Below are 6,000 nucleotides of genomic sequence, written 5' to 3'. Positions count from 1 at the left end.
ATTATATAATTGAATAAACATCGTGGTGAAAATCTAGGCCGCGTTCAGCAGAGCTCAGCGCTGTTAGCAATGTCATGCAGAAAGGGAGTTTGTTTTAGAATTTTGACGTCACGGTGCTCAGCGCTCAGCGCTGAGCCAGCGCGGTCACCAAAGAAAATAGTCGGGTTTTTTGGATAACGTGACGTAAAACGCGTAGTTCTCAGCTTGGCGGTAAAACATGGAGGTATTATTACAAATAGCTCTTGCTGATTCTGATGGGACTATACCTATTTAATTGGCGTGAAACCAGTTGATCACGAGAGAATTTTAAGAGACATGTTAGTCTTTCCAAAGAAAATATACGCTCCAGGAATGGAAGGTATGTCTCGGGGTTGGGTTGACAAGGAACTTCCGGTCTATGCAAGTTCGATGTAGCCGGAAATACCTCGGTCGACCGAGCCTGCCTTTGGAGCGTACTAGGAGGGGAGAGACAAAAATTTACACTAGAGGAAGCTACAGTTTCCATTCCTGGGGCGTGTATCTTCTTTGGTCTTTCTAATTGTAATTATAAAAGTTGTTTTTATCTATCTCTATAAATATGTTATCATACAATTTTTGTTAAGCCTTGGTACCTTGCAACCTTTATTGCACTAGCGTAATTTTTAAAACACCGATGACCGGAGAAAAGCGTTCAGCAAAGCTATGACGACAGAGCTCACCGGTTAACGTTTTCCAAAATCCGCTGTCTTTTTTGGTGAGCTCTGCGCAGATCAGTGAAAGGTCTGATCGTAATCGCATTCTAGCTTCGTGTTTTCATGCGTTATATGGTGCGCAATTACTTTCAGTGCGTGTAGCCACAAATAAGCTTTGGTGTTATGTAACGTTAACAGTCATGTTGACAAATTAAGAAAATCGTCGAGGTGAAACGAGAGGATAGTGTTTACACGGCAACCCTGTTGTGAATCTGGCTTTGAACATAGAGGGTATACAGTTGAGGAGTAGAAAATGGGGCCTTTACAAACACGTAAAGGTAATATCCCTCTAAAGTTTTATCTCTTTATTTCCCGTTTTTCCCCATCGGATGATTTTAATGTGTACAAGTATATCCTTATTGGATGTAAAAAGTCGTCTGATTTACAGTATATTCGCTATTCTTTGTATACTTCTTTAATATTTCATAAAATTAACTTCAGCATTTGTTCATTAAAAAGAAACATTTCCATGTATGGGTAATCTTGTCTCGGAGAGGTAATATTTTGGTTTTCCCAACTTGTGATTAATATAAGAGAGCTATCGCTCTCCTAGAATATGAAATAGTGTTCAATATGTGTATTTCACTTTCATATATTAAAATCTTAATTGACCCCAACCATGAATTCATTTACTAACATAAATGTCCATGTTAAGCATTCCCCTGTAGTCCACTCTCATAAAGCGATAGGAGGAGCCAAATTTTCGCGCCACTCGTGTGACGTAAATTTTATATCCAATAGGAACCATACTGGAAATTCTTATTTCGGGCGCGTCTTACCGTTTGTTATTAAGCAGACAGTTCTTTGGGAGTTGTCGTTTTACTCACGTAATTTAGTTGTTAACATTTAACTCATAACATGATAGTATTTTAAAATGGCAACAAAATGTAATCCTGAACTTGAAATCGTAAAAAGCATTATATCGAGTGCTTGTACCGTATTTGACGACTTGAATGTAAGAACTGTAACCGAACACGTAAGCCTTGGCCAAACTTTGTAGCAAGCCTTGACAACAACAAATCTTTGATAACATCAAAATTAATAAACAAAATACCAAAATATAACACCTAAATCCACGATAAACCTATAACACGCGAGTTTCGTTGCTAAGCCTATGCCTACTGTTAAAACGCGTCGTCTGCTTTAAATATAACAGCTGATCGCTACTTTCCGTTCGCCACATCTTTTTTTTTAAATAGGCTCCTCCTACTGACGAGTAAGAGGCGTATGGTAAGCCGGAAAGACATTCATGTTAATAAATAAATTCATGACCCAACTGAATAATTAGGAGAGGCTTTCGGTAAATATAAGGGGGCGCTTTAACAAATTGTAGGAGGGGCTTCAGAGAATTTTCAGGGGGCTCAAGCGCCTCCAAATAACCCCTGGCGACGCCACTGTTGTAGGTACTTTAGGGTACTTGTTGGTACTTTAGGGTGCTTGTAGGTACTTGTGGGTGCTTGTAGGTACTTATGGGTGCTTGTAGGTCCTTGTGGGTGCTTGTAGGTACTTGTGGGTGCTTGTAGGTACTTGTGGGTGCTTGTAGGTACTTGTGGGTGCTTGTAGGTACTTATATGTGCTTGTAGGCACTTGTGGGTGCTTGTAGGTACTTATATGTGCTTGTAGGTACTTGTGGGTGCTTGTAGGTACTTGTGGGTACTTGTGGGTGCTTGCCCCGGGTACTTGTGGGTGCTTGCCCCGGGTACTTGTGGGTGTTTGTAGGTACTTGAGGGTGCTTGTAGGTACTTGTGGGTGCTTGTAGGTGCTTGTGGGTGCTTGTGGGTGCTTGTAGGTACTTGTGGGTACTTGTGGGTGCTTGTAGGTACTTGTAGGTACTTGTGGGTGCTTGTAGGTACTTTTGGGTGCTTGTAGGTACTTGTGGGTGCTTGTAGGTACTTGTGGGTGCTTGTAGGTACTTATATGTGCTTGTAGGTACTTGTGGGTGCTTGTAGGTACTTGTGGGTGCTTGTAGGTACTTGTGGGTGCTTGTAGGTACTTGTGGGTGCGTGTAGGTACTTGTGGGTACTTGCACCGGGTACTTGTGGGTGCTTGTAGGTACTTGTGGGTGCTTGTAGGTACTTGTGGGTGCTTGTAGGTACTTGCGGGTGCTTGTAGGTACTTGTGGGTACTTGCACCGGGTACTTGTGGGTGCTTGCCCCGGGTATTTGTGGGTGTTTGTAGGTACTTTAGGGTGCTTGTAGGTACTTGTGGGTGCTTGTAGGTACTTGTGGGTGCTTGTAGGTACTTGTGGGTACTTGTGGGTGCTTGTAGGTACTTGTAGGTACTTGTGGGTGCTTGTAGGTACTTGTGGGTGCTTGTAGGTACTTGTGGGTGCTTGTAGGTACTTGTGGGTACTTGTGGGTGTTTGTAGGTACTTGAGGGTACTTGCACCGGGTACTTGTGGGTGTTTGTAGGTACTTGTGGGTGCTTGTAGGTGCTTGTGGGTGTTTGTAGGTACTTGTGGGTGCTTGCCCTGGGTACTTGTGGGTGTTTGTAGGTACTTGTGGGTGCTTGTAGGTACTTGTGGGTGCTTGTAGGTACTTGTGGGTGCTTGTAGGTACTTGTGGGTGCTTGTAGGTACTTATGGGTGCTTGTAGGTACTTGTGGGTGCTTGTAGGTACTTGTGGGTACTTGTACCGGGTACTTGTGGGTGTTTGTAGGTACTTGAGGGTACTTGTGGGTGTTTGTAGGTACTTGAGGGTGTTTTAGGTACTTGTGGGTGCTTGTAGGTGCTTGTGGGTGTTTGTAGGTACTTGTGGGTGCTTGCCCCGGGTACTTGTAGGTGTTTGTAGGTACTTGAGGGTGCTTGTAGGTACTTGAGGGTGCTTGTAGGTACTTGTGGGTGCTTGTAGGTGCTTGTGAGTGCTTGTAGGTACTTGTGGGTACTTGTAGGTACTTCTGGGTACTTGTAGGTACTTGTGGGTACTTGTAGGTATTTGTGGGTGCTTGTGGGTGCTTGTAGGTACTTGTGGGTACTTGCGGGTGCTTGTAGGTACTTGTGGGTACTTGTAGGTACTTGTGGGTATTTGTAGGTACTTTTGGGTGCTTGTAGGTACTTGTGGGTACTTGTAGGTACTTGTGGGTGCTTGTAAGTACTTGTGGGTGCTTGTAGGTGCTTGTGGGTGCTTGTAGGTACTTGTGGGTACTTGTAGGTACTTGTGGGTGCTTGTAAGTACTTGTGGGTGCTTGTAGGTGCTTGTGGGTGCTTGTAGGTACTTGTGGGTGCTTGTAGGTACTTGTGGGTGCTTGTAGGTACTTGTGGGTGCTTTTAGGTGCTTGTAGGTACTTGTGGGTGCTTGCCCCGTGTTCATGTGGGTGCTTGCTCCGGGTACTTGTGGGTGTTTGTAGGTACTTGTGGGTGCTTGCAGGTACTTGTGGGTACTTGCCCCGGGTGCTTATGGGTGCTTGCCCCGGGTGCTTGTAAGTACTTGCCCCGGGTGCTTGTAGGTACTTGCCCCGGGTGCTTATGGGTGCTTGCCACGGGTGCTTGTAGGTACTTGCCCCGGGTGCTTGTAGGTACTTGCCCCGGGTGCTTCAGTAACGCTCAACGGAGGCTCCGTTGAATGCGCATTCGCCACAGAACGATTTTTGGAACTTCCGGTTTGACTTCACGATTGTAAGCGAAGAGCCATCGAAGTCATCGGCTTTAAGATCCGATTACTTCGTTGAGCAACGCATTTGTGACGTAGCAGCAATGGAGGAAACTTATATCCCTGAAGGATTTCGAGAAGTTAATTTGACGGATAATTTCGGAAATATTTATAAAATCGGTGCAGCAGCGACTGAATGCGAATGAATAACGTCTGTTAATTATTTTATGAAATTTTTTCGAATATATCTAAGAAGCCTAAAACGTTATTGGGTTTTAAAGCTTAAGCCTTGGCTAAGTTACTGGTCAGAGTTTTCTCTTATTTCGGCTAGCAGGCCCTCGCATATCCATTTACATGAACAGCAAGCAGACGATACAACGTAAAGTTTGCAAAAAACCGTTCAGTAGCCTAATACGTCACATGACATCACGTTGATCAACGGAGCCCAACGCGTTTGATCTCCGTTGAGCGTTACTGAACGCACCCATGGTTGAGAACGTTCTAGGCCGTGCAAGGCGAATCCCTACCTCACTACCTCACAAACTCGGCGATACCCGGCTATCCACCTTAGGCTGGAAGCCTCTCTCCCTTCGTCGTACTTATCTTGACCTTATTAGCGTTTTCTAAATCGTATGTCAGCCCAATCAATCCTACTTTACCTGGCACGATAATTGTAAGGGCACCAGGGGCCACAGTCGTCGACTATTTATCCACCCCACACGTACCAATATACTGCGAGATTCTTTTTTCGCAGGAACATTAAATTGTGGAATGCTCTACCCGAGGACGTGGTCTCAGTCACGTCAGTCCCAGAATTTAAGCGCAAACTAAAATTGTATACCTTAACCTGTAATTTTGCATTTATTTTTATTTTTGTATACAGTGTATTTCTGTATATTTTTCTCTTTGGAGCTGTATGGCCTTCTGATAAGGTTCTTGCTCGTCAAATAAACGGAGCAAAAAAAAAAAAAAAAAAAAAAAAAAAAAACAAGGGGGTTATTATAAACTCCTGACTTAGGCTATACTTCGAAGCGTGATTAGTTATACATGCTCATTTTTAACTATAGACATGACTCGAAAACACCCTGCCGCTTCAAACAACCACGTTAAAATTGCAGAACTTTTAATGAATGCCAATGCTGACGTGAACAGTGGAGACTCTAAGGATAAAGAGGCACCGTTACACCTTGTTTCATCTCAGGGTCAAATTGACGTCGTGAAATTGTTACTAGAACGCGGCGCTAATTGCGATTTAAAGAGTGACAGCGGTGAAACGCCAATGCACCGTGCCGCTTATGGGGGCCACGTTGATGTCGTGAAATTGTTAATAGAACGCGGCGCTAATTACGATTTAAAGAATGACAGAGGTGAAACGCCAATGTACATTGCCGCTTTAGGGGGCCACGTTGATTTCGTGAAATTGTTACTGGAACGCGGCGCTAATTGCGATTTAAAGAATGACAGGGGTGAAACGCCAATGTACATTGCCACTTATTGTGGCCGCGTTGATGTCGTGAAATTGTTACTAGAACGCGGCGCTAATTACGATTTAAAGAATTACAGCGGTGAAACGCCAATGTACGTTGCCGCTCATTGGGGCCGCATTGATGTCGTGAAATTGTTACTAGAACGCGGCGCTAATTACGATTTAAAGAACGACAGAGGTGAAACGCCAATGTACA

Source organism: Phalangium opilio, unplaced genomic scaffold (genome assembly GCF_054372755.1).
Source record: "Phalangium opilio isolate 3A_F unplaced genomic scaffold, DU_Popi_V2 ptg000217l_1, whole genome shotgun sequence".
NCBI lineage: Eukaryota > Metazoa > Arthropoda > Arachnida > Opiliones > Phalangiidae > Phalangium > Phalangium opilio.
This window is presented reverse-complemented; position numbering follows the sequence as displayed.